The following is a 19207-nucleotide window of genomic DNA, read 5'->3' on the forward strand; positions in this document are numbered from 1 at the left end:
TTCTCCAAACCACTTGCAATCAAAATTAGACCTTCCGAGCAGTGCTCCCAGACCCCTCAACCCACACCCAAAGATCTAGAACACCCCCAAACAGCCCCCCCAAAACATGCAATACTGCTGGGCCTAAGTTTCAATCTTGCCAAAACGCTCTCTGCAACTAGGCCCAAGCCCCCTTTTTCTACCATGGATTTTCTTCAAACCACTTGCATTCAAAATTAGACCTTCCCATCAGTGCTCCCAGACCACTCAACCCACCCCCAAAAATCTAGAACACCCCCAAACAGCCCCCAAAAACATGCAATACTGCTAAAAACAAAAACTTTTCCACCAGGGATTTTCTTCAAACCACTTGCAATCAAAATTAGACCTTCCGAGCAGTGCTCCCAGACCCCTCAACCCACACCCAAAGATCTAGAACACCGCCAAGCAGCCCGCCAAAAACATAAAATACTACCAGGCCTGTTTCAATCGTGCCAAAACGCTCTCTGCAACTAGGCCCAAACCCCCCTTTTCCACCATGGATTTTCTTCAAACCACTTGCAATCAAAATTAGACCTTCCCAGCAATGCTCCCAGACCCCTCAACCCAACCTCAAAAATCTAGATTCCCCCCAAACAGCCCCCCAAAAACATGCAATACTGCTTAAAAAAACGTTTCCACCATGGATTTTCTTCAAACCACTTGCAAATTAAATTAGAACTTCCAAGCAGTGCTCACAGACCCCTCAACCCACCACCAAAGATCTAGAACACCCCCAAGCAGCCCCCTAAAAACATGCAATACTACCAGGCCTAAGTTTCAATCGTGCCAAAATGCTCTCTGCAACTAGGCCCAAACCCCCCTTTTCCACCATGGATTTTCTTCAAACCACTTGCAATCAAAATTATACCTTCCCACCAGTGCTCCCAGACCCATCAACCCACCCCCAAAGATCTAGAACCCCCCTATCAGCCACCCAAAGACATGCAATACTGCTAGGCCTAAAATTCGATCTTGCCAAAATGTTCTCTGCAACTAGGCCCAAACCCCCCTTTTCTACCATGGATTTTCTTCAAACCACTTGCATTCAAAATTAGACCATCCCAGCAGTGCTCCCAGACCCCTCAACCCACCCCAAAAAATCTAGAACATCCCCAAACAGCCCCCCAAAAACATGCAATACTTCTAAAAACAAAATCTTTTCCACCAGGGATTTTCTTCAAACCACTTGCAATCAAAATTAGACCTTCCGAGCAGTGCTCCCAGACCCCTCAACCCACACCCAAAGATCTAGAACACCCCCAAGCAGCCCGCCAAAAACATAAAATACTACCAGGCCAAAATTTCAATCGTGCCAAAACGCTCTCTGCAACTAGACCCAAACATCCTTTTTCCACCATGGATTTTCTTCAAACCACTTGCAATCAAAATTAGACCTTCCCAGCAGTGCTCCCAGACCCCTCAACCCACCCCCAAAAATCTAGAACACCCCCAAACAGACCCCCAAAAACATGCAATACTGCTTAAATAAAACGTTTCCGCCAGGGATTTTCTTCAAACCACTTGCAATCAAAATTAGACCTTTCCAGCAGTGCTCACACACCCCTCAACCCACCCCGAAAAATCTAGAACACCCCCAAACAGCCCCCCAAAAACATGCAATACTGCTAAAAACAAAAACGTTTCCGCCATGGATTTTCTTCAAACCACTTGCAATCAAAATTAGACCTTCTGAGCAGTGTTCCCAGACCCCTCAACCCACACCCAAAGATCTCGAACACCCCCAAACAGCCCCCCAAAAAAATGCAATACTGCTGGGCCTAAGTTCCAATCTTGCCAAAACGCTCTCTGCAACTAGGCCCAAGCCCCCTTTTTCTACCATGGATTTTCTTCAAACCACTTGCATTCAAAATTAGACCTTCCCAGCAGTGCTCCCAGACCACTCAACCCACCCCCAAAAATCAAGAACACCCCCAAACAGCCCCCAAAAACATGCAATACTGCTAAAAACAAAAACTTTTCCACCAGGGATTTTCTTCAAACCACTTGCAATCAAAATTAGACCTTCCGAGCAGTGCTCCCAGACCCCTCAACCCACACCCAAAGATCTAGAACACCGCCAAGCAGCCCGCCAAAAACATAAAATACTACCAGGCCTGCTCAATCGTGCCAAAACGCTCTCTGCAACTAGGCCCAAACCCCCCTTTTCCACAATGGATTTTCTTAAAACCACTTGCAATCAAAATTAGACCTTCCCAGCAGTGCTCCCAGACCCCTCAACCCAACCCCAAAAATCTAGATTTCCCCCGAACAGCCCCCCAAAAACATGCAATACTGCTAAAAACAAAATCTTTTCCACCAGAGATTTTCTTCAAACCACTTGCAATCAAAATTAGACCTTCCGAGCAGTGCTCCCAGACCCCTCAACCCACCACCGAAGATCTAGAACACCCTCAAGCAGCCCGCCAAAAACATGCAATACTACTAGGCCTAAGTTTCAATCGTGCCAAAACGCTCTCTGCAATTAGGCCCAAACCCCCCTTTTCCACCATGGATTTTCTTCAAACCACTTGCAATCAAAATTAGACCTTCCCAGCAGTGCTCCCAGACCCCTCAACCCAACCTTTAAAATCTAGATTCCCCCCAAACAGCCCCCCAAAAACATGCAATACTGCTTAAAAAAAACGTTTCCACCAGGGATTTTCTTCAAACAACTTGCAATTAAAATTAGAACTTCCAAGCAGTGCTCACAGACCCCTCAACACACCACCAAAGATCTAGAACACCCCCAAACAGCCCCTAAAAACATTCAATACTACCAGGCCTAAGTTTCAATTGTGCCAAAATGCTCTCTGCAACTAGGCCCAAACCCCCCTTTTCCAACAAGGATTTTCTTCAAACCACTTGCAATCAAAATTAGACCTTCCCACCAGAGCTCCCAGACCCATCAACCCACCCCCAAAGATCTAGAACCCCCCTAGCAGCCACCCAAAGACATGCACTACTGCTAGGCCTAAAATTCGATCTTGCCAAAATGTTCTCTGCAACTAGGCCCAAACCCCCCTTTTCTACCATGGATTTTCTTCAAACCACTTGCAATCAAAATTAGACCTTCCCACCAGTGCTCCCAGACCCCTCAACCCACCACAAAAATCTAGATTCCCCCCAAACAGGCCCCCCAAAACATGCAATACTGCTTAAAAAAACGTTTCCACCAGGGATTTTCTTCAAACCACTTGCAATTAAAATTAGAACTTCCAAGCAGTGCTCCCAGACCCCTCAACCCACCCCAAAAAATCTAGAACATCCCCAAACAGCCCCCCAAAAACATAAAATACTCCTAAAAACAAAATCATTTCCACCAGGGATTTTCTTCAAACCACTTGCAATCAAAATTAGACCTTCCGAGCAGTGCTCCCAGACCCCTCAACCCACCCCCAAAAATCTAGAACACCCCCAAACAGCCCCCTAAAAACATGCAATACTGCTTAAAAAAACGTTTACACCAGTGATTTTCATCAAACCACTTGCAATCAAAATTAGACCTTCCCAGCAGTGCTCACAGACCCCTCAACCCACCCCCAAAGATCTAGAACACCCCCAAGCAGCCCCCTAAAAACATGCAATACTGCTTAAAAAAAACGTTTACACCAGTGATTTTTATCAAACCACTTGCAATCAAAATTAGACCTTCCCAGCAGTGCTCACAGACCCCTCAAGCCACCCCCAAAGATCTAGAACACCCCCAAGCAGCCCCCTAAAAACATGCAATAATGCTTAAAAAAAACGTTTACAACAGTGATTTTCATCAAACCACTTGCAATCAAAATTAGACCTTCCCAGCAGTGCTCACAGACCCCTCAACCCACCCCCAAAGATCTAGAACACCCCCAAGCAGCCCCCCAAAAACATGCAATACTACCAGGCCTAAGTTTCAATCGTGCCAAAATTATCTCTGCAACTAGGCCCAAACCCCCCTTTTCCACCATGGATTTTTTTCAAACCACTTGCAATCAAAATTAGACCTTCCCACCAGTGCTCCCAGACCCCTCAAACCACCCCCAAAGATCTAGAACCCCCTCAAGCAGCCAACCAAAGACATGCAATACTGCTAGGCCTAAGATTCAATCTTGCCAAAACGTTATCTGCAACTAGGCCCAAACCCCCCTTTTCTACCATGGATTTTCTTCAAACCATTTGCATTCAGAATTAGACCATCCCAGCAGTGCTCCCAGACCCCTCAACCCACCCCGAAAAATCGAGAACACCCCCAAACATCCCCCCAAAAACATGCAATACTGCTAAAAACAAAAACTTTTCCACCAGGGATTTTCTTCAAACCACTTGCAATCAAAATTAGACCTTCCGAACAGTGCTCCCAGACCCCTCAACCCACCCCCAAGGATCTAGAACACCCCCAAGCCGCCCGCCAAAAACATGCAATACTAGCAGGCCTAAATTTCAATCGTGCCAAAACGCTCTCTGCAACTAGACCCAAACCCCCTTTTTCCACCATGGATTTTCTTCAAACCACTTGCAATCAAAATTAGACCTTCCCAGCAGTGCTCCCAGACCCCTCAACCCACTCCCAAAAATCTAGAACACCCCCAAACAGACCCCCAAAAACATGCAATACTGCTTAAATAAAACCTTTCCGCCAGGGATTTTCTTCAAACCACTTGCAATCAAAATTAGACCTTCCCAGCAGTGCTCACACACCCCTCAACCCACCCCGAAAAATCAAGAACACCCCAAACAGCCCCCCAAAAACATGCAATACTGCTAAAAACAAAAATGTTTCCGCCAGGGATTTTCTCCAAACCACTTGCAATCAAAATTAGACCTTCCGAGCAGTGCTCCCAGACCCCTCAACCCACACCCAAAGATCTAGAACACCCCCAAACAGCCCCCCAAAAACATGCAATACTGCTGGGCCTAAGTTTCAATCTTGCCAAAACGCTCTCTGCAACTAGGCCCAAGCCCCCTTTTTCTACCATGGATTTTCTTCAAACCACTTGCATTCAAAATTAGACCTTCCCATCAGTGCTCCCAGACCACTCAACCCACCCCCAAAAATCTAGAACACCCCCAAACAGCACCCAAAACATGCAATACTGCTAAAAACAAAAACTTTTCCACCAGGGATTTTCTTCAAACCACTTGCAATCAAAATTAGACCTTCCCAGCAGTGCTCACACACCCCTCAACCCACCCCGAAAAATCAAGAACACCCCAAACAGCCCCCCAAAAACATGCAATACTGCTAAAAACAAAAATGTTTCCGCCAGGGATTTTCTCCAAACCACTTGCAATCAAAATTAGACCTTCCGAGCAGTGCTCCCAGACCCCTCAACCCACACCCAAAGATCTAGAACACCCCCAAACAGCCCCCCAAAAACATGCAATACTGCTGGGCCTAAGTTTCAATCTTGCCAAAACGCTCTCTGCAACTAGGCCCAAGCCCCCTTTTTCTACCATGGATTTTCTTCAAACCACTTGCATTCAAAATTAGACCTTCCCATCAGTGCTCCCAGACCACTCAACCCACCCCCAAAAATCTAGAACACCCCCAAACAGACCCCCAAAAACATGCAATACTGCTTAAATAAAACCTTTCCGCCAGGGATTTTCTTCAAACCACTTGCAATCAAAATTAGACCTTCCCAGCAGTGCTCACACACCCCTCAACCCACCCCGAAAAATCAAGAACACCCCAAACAGCCCCCCAAAAACATGCAATACTGCTAAAAACAAAAATGTTTCCGCCAGGGATTTTCTCCAAACCACTTGCAATCAAAATTAGACCTTCCGAGCAGTGCTCCCAGACCCCTCAACCCACACCCAAAGATCTAGAACACCGCCAAGCAGCCCGCCAAAAACATAAAATACTACCAGGCCTGTTTCAATCGTGCCAAAACGCTCTCTGCAACTAGGCCCAAACCCCCCTTTTCCACCATGGATTTTCTTCAAACCACTTGCAATCAAAATTAGACCTTCCCAGCAATGCTCCCAGACCCCTCAACCCAACCTCAAAAATCTAGATTCCCCCCAAACAGCCCCCCAAAAACATGCAATACTGCTTAAAAAAACGTTTCCACCATGGATTTTCTTCAAACCACTTGCAAATTAAATTAGAACTTCCAAGCAGTGCTCACAGACCCCTCAACCCACCACCAAAGATCTAGAACACCCCCAAGCAGCCCCCTAAAAACATGCAATACTACCAGGCCTAAGTTTCAATCGTGCCAAAATGCTCTCTGCAACTAGGCCCAAACCCCCCTTTTCCACCATGGATTTTCTTCAAACCACTTGCAATCAAAATTATACCTTCCCACCAGTGCTCCCAGACCCATCAACCCACCCCCAAAGATCTAGAACCCCCCTAGCAGCCACCCAAAGACATGCAATACTGCTAGGCCTAAAATTCGATCTTGCCAAAATGTTCTCTGCAACTAGGCCCAAACCCCCCTTTTCTACCATGGATTTTCTTCAAACCACTTGCATTCAAAATTAGACCATCCCAGCAGTGCTCCCAGACCCCTCAACCCACCCCAAAAAATCTAGAACATCCCCAAACAGCCCCCCAAAAACATGCAATACTTCTAAAAACAAAATCTTTTCCACCAGGGATTTTCTTCAAACCACTTGCAATCAAAATTAGACCTTCCGAGCAGTGCTCCCAGACCCCTCAACCCACACCCAAAGATCTAGAACACCCCCAAGCAGCCCGCCAAAAACATAAAATACTACCAGGCCAAAATTTCAATCGTGCCAAAACGCTCTCTGCAACTAGACCCAAACATCCTTTTTCCACCATGGATTTTCTTCAAACCACTTGCAATCAAAATTAGACCTTCCCAGCAGTGCTCCCAGACCCCTCAACCCACCCCCAAAAATCTAGAACACCCCCAAACAGACCCCCAAAAACATGCAATACTGCTTAAATAAAACGTTTCCGCCAGGGATTTTCTTCAAACCACTTGCAATCAAAATTAGACCTTTCCAGCAGTGCTCACACACCCCTCAACCCACCCCGAAAAATCTAGAACACCCCCAAACAGCCCCCCAAAAACATGCAATACTGCTAAAAACAAAAACGTTTCCGCCATGGATTTTCTTCAAACCACTTGCAATCAAAATTAGACCTTCTGAGCAGTGTTCCCAGACCCCTCAACCCACACCCAAAGATCTAGAACACCCCCAAACAGCCCCCCAAAAAAATGCAATACTGCTGGGCCTAAGTTCCAATCTTGCCAAAACGCTCTCTGCAACTAGGCCCAAGCCCCCTTTTTCTACCATGGATTTTCTTCAAACCACTTGCATTCAAAATTAGACCTTCCCAGCAGTGCTCCCAGACCACTCAACCCACCCCCAAAAATCAAGAACACCCCCAAACAGCCCCCAAAAACATGCAATACTGCTAAAAACAAAAACTTTTCCACCAGGGATTTTCTTCAAACCACTTGCAATCAAAATTAGACCTTCCGAGCAGTGCTCCCAGACCCCTCAACCCACACCCAAAGATCTAGAACACCGCCAAGCAGCCCGCCAAAAACATAAAATACTACCAGGCCTGCTCAATCGTGCCAAAACGCTCTCTGCAACTAGGCCCAAACCCCCCTTTTCCACAATGGATTTTCTTAAAACCACTTGCAATCAAAATTAGACCTTCCCAGCAGTGCTCCCAGACCCCTCAACCCAACCTCAAAAATCTAGATTTCCCCCGAACAGCCCCCCAAAAACATGCAATACTGCTAAAAACAAAATCTTTTCCACCAGAGATTTTCTTCAAACCACTTGCAATCAAAATTAGACCTTCCGAGCAGTGCTCCCAGACCCCTCAACCCACCACCGAAGATCTAGAACACCCTCAAGCAGCCCGCCAAAAACATGCAATACTACTAGGCCTAAGTTTCAATCGTGCCAAAACGCTCTCTGCAATTAGGCCCAAACCCCCCTTTTCCACCATGGATTTTCTTCAAACCACTTGCAATCAAAATTAGACCTTCCCAGCAGTGCTCCCAGACCCCTCAACCCAACCTTTAAAATCTAGATTCCCCCCAAACAGCCCCCCAAAAACATGCAATACTGCTTAAAAAAAATGTTTCCACCAGGGATTTTCTTCAAACCACTTGCAATTAAAATTAGAACTTCCAAGCAGTGCTCACAGACCCCTCAACACACCACCAAAGATCTAGAACACCCCCAAACAGCCCCTAAAAACATTCAATACTACCAGGCCTAAGTTTCAATTGTGCCAAAATGCTCTCTGCAACTAGGCCCAAACCCCCCTTTTCCAACAAGGATTTTCTTCAAACCACTTGCAATCAAAATTAGACCTTCCCACCAGAGCTCCCAGACCCATCAACCCACCCCCAAAGATCTAGAACCCCCCTAGCAGCCACCCAAAGACATGCACTACTGCTAGGCCTAAAATTCGATCTTGCCAAAATGTTCTCTGCAACTAGGCCCAAACCCCCCTTTTCTACCATGGATTTTCTTCAAACCACTTGCAATCAAAATTAGACCTTCCCACCAGTGCTCCCAGACCCCTCAACCCACCACAAAAATCTAGATTCCCCCCAAACAGGCCCCCCAAAACATGCAATACTGCTTAAAAAAACGTTTCCACCAGGGATTTTCTTCAAACCACTTGCAATTAAAATTAGAACTTCCAAGCAGTGCTCCCAGACCCCTCAACCCACCCCAAAAAATCTAGAACATCCCCAAACAGCCCCCCAAAAACATAAAATACTCCTAAAAACAAAATCATTTCCACCAGGGATTTTCTTCAAACCACTTGCAATCAAAATTAGACCTTCCGAGCAGTGCTCCCAGACCCCTCAACCCACCCCCAAAAATCTAGAACACCCCCAAGCAGCCCGCCAAAAACATGCAATACTACCAGGCATAAGTTTCAATCGTGCCAAAACGCTCTCTGCAACTAGGCCCAAACCCCCCTTTTCCACCATGGATTTTCTTCAAACCACTTGCAATCAAAATTAGACCTTCCCAGCAGTGCTCCCAGACCCCTCAACCCACCCTAAAAATCTAGAACACCCCCAAACAGCCCCCTAAAAACATGCAATACTGCTTAAAAAAAACGTTTACACCAGTGATTTTCATCAAACCACTTGCAATCAAAATTAGACCTTCCCAGCAGTGCTCACAGACCCCTCAACCCACCCCCAAAGATCTAGAACACCCCCAAGCAGCCCCCTAAAAACATGCAATACTGCTTAAAAAAACGTTTACACCAGTGATTTTCATCAAACCACTTGCAATCAAAATTAGACCTTCCCAGCAGTGCTCACAGACCCCTCAACCCACCCCCAAAGATCTAGAACACCCCCAAGCAGCCCCCTAAAAACATGCAATAATGCTTAAAAAAACGTTTACACCAGTGATTTTCATCAAACCACTTGCAATCAAAATTAGACCTTCCCAGCAGTGCTCACAGACCCCTAAACTCACCCCCAAAGATCTAGAACACCCCCAAGCAGCCAACCAAAGACATGCAATACTGCTAGGCCTAAGATTCAATCTTGCCAAAACGTTCTCTGCAACTAGGCCCAAACCCCCCTTTTCTACCAAGGATTTTCTTCAAACCATTTGCATTCAGAATTAGACCATCCCAGCAGTGCTCCAAGACCCCTCAAACCACCCCCAAAGATCTCGAACCCTCTCAAGCAGCCAACCAAAGACATGCAATACTGCTAGGCCTAAGATTCAATCTTGCCAAAACGTTCTCTGCAACTAGGCCCAAACCCCCCTTTTCTACCAAGGATTTTCTTCAAACCATTTGCATTCAGAATTAGACCATCCCAGCAGTGCTCCCAGACCCCTCAACCCACCCCGAAAAATCGAGAACACCCCCAAACATCCCCCCAAAAACATGCAATACTGCTAAAAACAAAAACTTTTCCACCAGGGATTTTCTTCAAACCACTTGCAATCAAAATTAGACCTTCCGAGCAGTGCTCCCAGACCCCTCAACCCACCCCCAAGGATCTAGAACACCCCCAAGCCGCCCGCCAAAAACATGCAATACTAGCAGGCCTAAATTTCAATTGTGCCAAAACGCTCTCTGCAACTAGACCCAAACCCCCTTTTTCCACCATGGATTTTCTTCAAACCACTTGCAATCAAAATTAGACCTTCCCAGCAGTGCTCCCAGACCCCTCAACCCACCCCCAAAAATCTAGAACACCCCCAAACAGACCCCCAAAAACATGCAATACTGCTTAAATAAAACCTTTCCGCCAGGGATTTTCTTCAAACCACTTGCAATCAAAATTAGACCTTCCCAGCAGTGCTCACACACCCCTCAACCCACTCCGAAAAATCTAGAACACCCCCAAACAGCCCCCCAAACACATGCAATACTGCCAAAAACAAAAACGTTTCCGCCAGGGATTTTCTTCAAACCACTTGCAATCAAAATTAGACCTTCCGAGCAGTGCTCCCAGACCCCTCAACCCACACCCAAAGATCTAGAACACCCCCAAACAGCCCCCCAAAAACATGCAATACTGCTGGGCCTAAGTTTCAATCTTGCCAAAACGCTCTCTGCAACTAGGCCCAAGCCCCCTTTTTCTACCATGGATTTTCTTCAAACCACTTGCATTCAAAATTAGACCTTCCCAGCAGTGCTCCCAGACCACTCAACCCACCCCCAAAAATCTAGAACACCCCCAAACAGCCCCCAAAAACATGCAGTACTGCTTAAAAAAAACGTTTTCACCATGGATTTTCTTCAAACCACTTGCAATCAAAATTAGACCTTCCCACCAGTGCTCCCAGACCCCTCAACCCACCCCCAAAGATCTAGAACCCCCCAAGCAGCCACCCAAAAACATGCAATACTGCTAGGCCTAAGATTCTATCTTGCCAAAACGTTCTCTGCAACTAGGCCCAAACCCCCCTTTTCTGCCATGGATTTTCTTCAAACCACTTGCATTCAAAATTAGACCATCCCAGCAGTGCTCCCAGACCCCTCAACCCACCCCGAAAAATCTAGAACATCCCCAAACAGCCCCCCAAAAACATGCAATACTGCTAAAAACAAAATCTTTTCCACCAGGGATTTTCTTCAAACCACTTGCAATCAAAATTAGACCTTCCGAGCAGTGCTCCCAGACCCCTCAACCCACCCCCAAAGATCTAGAACACCCCCAAGCAGCCCGCCAAAAACATGCAATACTACTAGGCCTAAGTTTCAATCGTGCCAAAACGCTCTCTGCAATTAGGCCCAAACCCCCCGTTTCCACCACGGATTTTCTTCAAACCACTTGCAATCAAAATTATACCTTCCCAGCAGTGCTCCCAGACCCCTCAACCCAACCTCAAAAATCTAGATTCCCCCCAAACAGCCCCCCAAAAACATGCAATACTGCTTAAAAAAAACGTTTCCACCAGGGATTTTCTTCAAAACACTTGCAATTAAAATTAGAACTTCCAAGCAGTGCTCACAGACCCCTCAACCCACCACCAAAGATCTAGAACACCCCCAAGCAGCCCCCTAAAAACATGCAATACTACCAGGCCTAAGTTTCAATCGTGCCAAAATGCTCTCTGCAACTAGGCCCAAACCCCCTTTTCCACCATGGATTTTCTTCAAACCACTTGCAATCAAAATTAGACCTTCCCACCAGTGCTCCCAGACCCATCAACCCACCCCAAAGATCTAGAACCCCCCTAGCAGCCACCCAAAGACATGCAATACTGCTAGGCCTAAAATTCGATCTTGCCAAAATGTTCTCTGCAACTAGGCCCAAACCCCCCTTTTCTACCATGGATTTTCTTCAAACCACTTGCAATCAAAATTATTCCTTCCCACCAGTGCTCCCAGACCCCTCAACCCACCCCCAAAGATCTAGAACCCCCTAGCAGCCACCCAAAGACATGCAATACTGCTAGGCCTAAAATTCAATCTTGCCAAAATGTTCTCTGCAACTAGGCCCAAACCCCCCTTTTCTACCATGGATTTTCTTCAAACCACTTACATTCAAAATTAGACCATCCCAGCAGTGCTCCCAGACCCCTCAACCCACCCCAAAAAATCTAGAACATCCCCAAACAGCCCCCCAAAAACATAAAATACTGCTAAAAACAAAATCATTTCCACCAGTGATTTTCTTCAAACCACTTGCAATCAAAATTAGACCTTCCGAGCAGTGCTCCCAGACCCCTCAACCCACCCCCAAAAATCTAGAACACCCCCAAGCAGCCCGCCAAAAACATGCAATACTACCAGGCATAAGTTTCAATCGTGCCAAATCGCTCTCTGCAACTAGGCCCAAACCCCCCTTTTCCACCATGGATTTTCTTCAAACCACTTGCAATCAAAATTAGACCTTCCCAGCAGTGCTCCCAGACCCCTCAACCCACCCTAAAAATCTAGAACACCCCCAAACAGCCCCCTAAAAACATGCAATACTGCTTAAAAAAAGCGTTTACACCAGTGATTTTCATCAAACCACTTGCAATCAAAATTAGACCTTTCCAGCAGTGCTCACAGACCCCTCAACCCACCCCCAAAGATCTAGAACACCCCCAAGCAGCCCCCTAAAAACATGCAATACTGCTTAAAAAAAACGTTTACACCAGTGATTTTCATCAAACCACTTGCAATCAAAATTAGACCTTCCCAGCAGTGCTCACAGACCCCTCAACCCACCCCCAAAGATCTAGAACACCCCCAAGCAGCCCCCTAAAAACATGCAATAATGCTTAAAAAAAACGTTTACACCAGTGATTTTCATCCAACCACTTGCAATCAAAATTAGACCTTCCCAGCAGTGCTCACAGACCCTTCAACCCACCCCCAAAGATCTAGAACACCCCCAAGCAGCCCCCCAAAAACATGCAATACTACCAGGCCTAAGTTTCAATCGTGCCAAAATTATCTCTGCAACTAGGCCCAAACCCCCCTTTTCCACCATGGATTTTCTTCAATCCACTTGCAATCAAAATTAGACCTTCCCACCAGTGCTCCCAGACCCATCAACCCATCCCCAAAGATCTAGAACCCCCCTAGCAGCCACCCAAAGACATGCAATACTGCTAGGCCTAAAATTCGATCTTGCCAAAATGTTCTCTGCAACTAGGCCCAAACCCCCCTTTTCTACCATGGATTTTCTTCAAACCACTTGCAATCAAAATAAGACCTTCCCACCAGTGCTCCCAGACCCCTCAACCCACCCCCAAAGATCTAGAACCCCCCTAGCAGCCACCCAAAGACATGCAATACTGCTAGGCCTAAAATTCAATCTTGCCAAAATGTTCTCTGCAACTAGGCCCAAACCCCCTTTTCTACCATGGATTTTCTTCAAACTAATTACATTCAAAATTAGACCATCCCAGCAGTGCTCCCAGACCCCTCAACCCACCCCAAAAAATCTAGAACATCCCCAAACAGCCCCCCAAAAACATAAAATACTGCTAAAAACAAAATCGTTTCCACCAGGGATTTTCTTCAAACCACTTGCAATCAAAATTAGACCTTCCGAGCAGTGCTCCCAGACACCTCAACCCACCCCCAAAAATCTAGAACACCCCCAAGCAGCCCGCCAAAAACATGCAATACTACCAGGCATAAGTTTCAATCGTGCCAAAACGCTCTCTGCAACTAGGCCCAAACCTCCCTTTTCCACCATGGATTTTCTTCAAACCACTTGCAATCAAAATTAGACCTTCCCAGCAGTGCTCCCAGACCCCTCAACCCACCCTAAAAATCTAGAACACCCCCAAACAGCCCCCTAAAAACATGCAATACTGCTTAAAAAAAACGTTTACACCAGTGATTTTCATCAAACCACTTGCAATCAAAATTAGACCTTCCCAGCAGTGCTCACAGACCCCTCAACCCACCCCCAAAGATCTAGAACACCCCCAAGCAGCCCCCTAAAAACATGCAATACTGCTTAGAAAAAACGTTTACACCAGTGATTTTCATCAAACCACTTGCAATCAAAATTAGACCTTCCCAGCAGTGCTCACAGACCCCTCAACCCACCCCCAAAGATCTAGAACACCCCCAAGCAGCCCCCTAAAAACATGCAATAATGCTTAAAAAAAACGTTTACACCAGTGATTTTCTTCAAACCACTTGCAATCAAAATTAGACCTTCCGAGCAGTGCTCCCAGACCCCTCAACCCACACCCAAAGATCTAGAACACCGCCAAGCAGCCCACCAAAAACATAAAATACTACCAGGCCTGTTTCAATCGTGCCAAAACGGTCTCTGCAACTAGGCCCAAACCCCCCTTTTCCACCATGGATTTTCTTCAAACCACTTGCAATCAAAATTAGACCTTCCCAGCAGTGCTCCCAGACCCCTCAACCCAACCTCAAAAATCTAGATTCCCCCCAAACAGCCCTCCAAAAACATGCAGTACTGCTTAAAAAAAACGTTTCCACCATGGATTTTCTTCAAACCACTTGCAATCAAAATTAGACCTTCCCACCAGTGCTCCCAGACCACTCAACCCACCCCCAAAGATCTAGAACCCCCCAAGCAGCCACCCAAAAACATGCAATACTGCTAGGCCTAAGATTCTATCTTGCCAAAACGTTCTCTGCAACTAGGCCCAAACCCCCCTTTTCTGCCATGGATTTTCTTCAAACCACTTGCATTCAAAATTAGACCATCCCAGCAGTGCTCCCAGACCCCTCAACCCACCCCGAAAAATCTAGAACATCCCCAAACAGCCCCCCAAAAACATGCAATACTGCTAAAAACAAAATCTTTTCCACCAGGGATTTTCTTCAAACCACTTGCAATCAAAATTAGACCTTCCGAGCAGTGCTCCCAGACCCCTCAACCCACCCCCAAAGATCTAGAACACCCCCAAGCAGCCCGCCAAAAACATGCAATACTACTAGGCCTAAGTTTCAATCGTGCCAAAACGCTCTCTGCAATTAGGCCCAAACCCCCCGTTTCCACCATGGATTTTCTTCAAACCACTTGCAATCAAAATTATACCTTCCCAGCAGTGCTCCCAGACCCCTCAACCCAACCTCAAAAATCTAGATTCCCCCCAAACAGCCCCCCAAAAACATGCAATACTGCTTAAAAAAAACGTTTCCACCAGGGATTTTCTTCAAAACACTTGCAATTAAAATTAGAACTTCCAAGCAGTGCTCACAGACCCCTCAACCCACCACCAAAGATCTAGAACACCCCCAAGCAGCCCCCTAAAAACATGCAATACTACCAGGCCTAAGTTTCAATCGTGCCAAAATGCTCTCTGCAACTAGGCCCAAACCCCCTTTTCCACCATGGATTTTCTTCAAACCACTTGCAATCAAAATTAGACCTTCCCACCAGTGCTCCCAGACCCATCAACCCACCCCAAAGATCTAGAACCCCCCTAGCAGCCACCCAAAGACATGCAATACTGCTAGGCCTAAAATTCGATCTTGCCAAAATGTTCTCTGCAACTAGGCCCAAACCCCCCTTTTCTACCATGGATTTTCTTCAAACCACTTGCAATCAAAATTATTCCTTCCCACCAGTGCTCCCAGACCCCTCAACCCACCCCCAAAGATCTAGAACCCCCCTAGCAGCCACCCAAAGACATGCAATACTGCTAGGCCTAAAATTCAATCTTGCCAAAATGTTCTCTGCAACTAGGCCCAAACCCCCCTTTTCTACCATGGATTTTCTTCAAACCACTTACATTCAAAATTAGACCATCCCAGCAGTGCTCCCAGACCCCTCAACCCACCCCAAAAAATCTAGAACATCCCCAAACAGCCCCCCCAAAACATAAAATACTGCTAAAAACAAAATCGTTTCCACCAGTGATTTTCTTCAAACCACTTGCAATCAAAATTAGACCTTCCGAGCAGTGCTCCCAGACCCCTCAACCCACCCCCAAAAATCTAGAACACCCCCAAGCAGCCCCCCAAAAACATGCAATACTGCTAAAAACAAAATCTTTTCCACCAGGGATTTTCTTCAAACCACTTGCAATCAAAATTAGACCTTCCGAGCAGTGCTCCCAGACCCCTCAACCCACCCCCAAAGATCTAGAACACCCCCAAGCAGCCCGCCAAAAACATGCAATACTACTAGGCCTAAGTTTCAATCGTGCCAAAACGCTCTCTGCAATTAGGCCCAAACCCCCCGTTTCCACCATGGATTTTCTTCAAACCACTTGCAATCAAAATTATACCTTCCCAGCAGTGCTCCCAGACCCCTCAACCCAACCTCAAAAATCTAGATTCCCCCCAAACAGCCCCCCAAAAACATGCAATACTGCTTAAAAAAAACGTTTCCACCAGGGATTTTCTTCAAAACACTTGCAATTAAAATTAGAACTTCCAAGCAGTGCTCACAGACCCCTCAACCCACCACCAAAGATCTAGAACACCCCCAAGCAGCCCCCTAAAAACATGCAATACTACCAGGCCTAAGTTTCAATCGTGCCAAAATGCTCTCTGCAACTAGACCCAAACCCCCTTTTCCACCATGGATTTTCTTCAAACCACTTGCAATCAAAATTAGACCTTCCCACCAGTGCTCCCAGACCCATCAACCCACCCCAAAGATCTAGAACCCCCCTAGCAGCCACCCAAAGACATGCAATACTGCTAGGCCTAAAATTCGATCTTGCCAAAATGTTCTCTGCAACTAGGCCCAAACCCCCCTTTTCTACCATGGATTTTCTTCAAACCACTTGCAATCAAAATTATTCCTTCCCACCAGTGCTCCCAGACCCCTCAACCCACCCCCAAAGATCTAGAACCCCCCTAGCAGCCACCCAAAGACATGCAATACTGCTAGGCCTAAAATTCAATCTTGCCAAAATGTTCTCTGCAACTAGGCCCAAACCCCCCTTTTCTACCATGGATTTTCTTCAAACCACTTACATTCAAAATTAGACCATCCCAGCAGTGCTCCCAGACCCCTCAACCCACCCCAAAAAATCTAGAACATCCCCAAACAGCCCCCCCAAAACATAAAATACTGCTAAAAACAAAATCGTTTCCACCAGTGATTTTCTTCAAACCACTTGCAATCAAAATTAGACCTTCCGAGCAGTGCTCCCAGACCCCTCAACCCACCCCCAAAAATCTAGAACACCCCCAAGCAGCCCGCCAAAAACATGCAATACTACCAGGCATGAGTTTCAATCGTGCCAAAACGCTCTCTGCAACTAGGCCCAAACCCCCCTTTTCCACCATGGATTTTCTTCAAACCACTTGCAATCAAAATTAGACCTTCCCAGCAGTGCTCCCAGACCCCTCAACCCACCCTAAAAATCTAGAACACCCCCAAACAGCCCCCTAAAAACATGCAATACTGCTTAAAAAAAGCGTTTACACCAGTGATTTTCATCAAACCACTTGCAATCAAAATTAGACCTTTCCAGCAGTGCTCACAGACCCCTCAACCCACCCCAAAGATCTAGAACACCCCCAAGCAGCCCCCTAAAAACATGCAATACTGCTTAAAAAAAACGTTTACACCAGTGATTTTCATCAAACCACTTGCAATCAAAATTAGACCTTCCCAGCAGTGCTCACAGACCCCTCAACCCACCCCCAAAGATCTAGAACACCCCCAAGCAGCCCCCTAAAAACATGCAATAATGCTTAAAAAAACGTTTACACCAGTGATTTTCATCCAACCACTTGCAATCAAAATTAGACCTTCCCAGCAGTGCTCACAGACCCCTCAACCCACCCCCAAAGATCTAGAACACCCCCAAGCAGCCCCCCAAAAACATGCAATACTACCAGGCCTAAGTTTCAATCGTGCCAAAATTATCTCTGCAACTAGGCCCAAACCCCCCTTTTCCACCATGGATTTTCTTCAATCCACTTGCAATCAAAATTAGACCTTCCCACCAGTGCTCCCAGACCCATCAACCCATCCCCAAAGATCTAGAACCCCCCTAGCAGCCACCCAAAGACATGCAATACTGCTAGGCCTAAAATTCGATCTTGCCAAAATGTTCTCTGCAACTAGGCCCAAACCCCCCTTTTCTACCATGGATTTTCTTCAAACCACTTGCAATCAAAATAAGACCTTCCCACCAGTGCTCCCAGACCCCTCAACCCACCCCCAAAGATCTAGAACCCCCCTAGCAGCCACCCAAAGACATGCAATACTGCTAGGCCTAAAATTCAATCTTGCCAAAATGTTCTCTGCAACTAGGCCCAAACCCCCTTTTCTACCATGGATTTTCTTCAAACTAATTACATTCAAAATTAGACCATCCCAGCAGTGCTCCCAGACCCCTCAACCCACCCCAAAAAATCTAGAACATCCCCAAACAGCCCCCCAAAAACATAAAATACTGCTAAAAACAAAATCGTTTCCACCAGGGATTTTCTTCAAACCACTTGCAATCAAAATTAGACCTTCCGAGCAGTGCTCCCAGACCCCTCAACCCACCCCCAAAAATCTAGAACACCCCCAAGCAGCCCGCCAAAAACATGCAATACTACCAGGCATAAGTTTCAATCGTGCCAAAACGCTCTCTGCAACTAGGCCCAAACCCCCCTTTTCCACCATGGATTTTCTTCAAACCACTTGCAATCAAAATTAGACCTTCCCAGCAGTGCTCCCAGACCCCTCAACCCACCCTAAAAATCTAGAACACCCCCAAACAGCCCCCTAAAAACATGCAATACTGCTTAAAAAAAATGTTTACACCAGTGATTTTCATCAAACCACTTGCAATCAAAATTAGACCTTCCCAGCAGTGCTCACAGACCCCTCAACCCACCCACAAAGATCTAGAACACCCCCAAGCAGCCCCCTAAAAACATGCAATAATGCTTAAAAAACGTTTACACCAGTGATTTTCATCAATCCACTTGCAATCAAAATTAGACCTTCCCAGCAGTGCTCACAGGCCCCTCAACCCACCCCCAAAGATCTAGAACACCCCCAAGCAGCCCCCAAAAAACATGCAATACTACCAGGCCTAAGTTTCAATCGTGCCAAAATTATCTCTGCAACTAGGCCCAAACCCCCCTTTTCCACCATGGATTTTCTTCAAACCACTTGCAATCAAAATTAGACCTTCCCACCAGTGCTCCCAGACCCCTCAAACCACCCCCAAAGATCTAGAACCCCCTCAAGCAGCCAACCAAAGACATGCAATACTGCTAGGCCTAAGATTCAATCTTGCCAAAACGTTCTCTGCAACTAGGCCCAAACCCCCCTTTTCTACCATGGATTTTCTTCAAACCATTTGCATTCAGAAT

This window comes from Lissotriton vulgaris, chromosome 2_2 (assembly GCF_964263255.1).
Source record: "Lissotriton vulgaris chromosome 2_2, aLisVul1.2, whole genome shotgun sequence".
NCBI classification, from domain to species: domain Eukaryota; kingdom Metazoa; phylum Chordata; class Amphibia; order Caudata; family Salamandridae; genus Lissotriton; species Lissotriton vulgaris.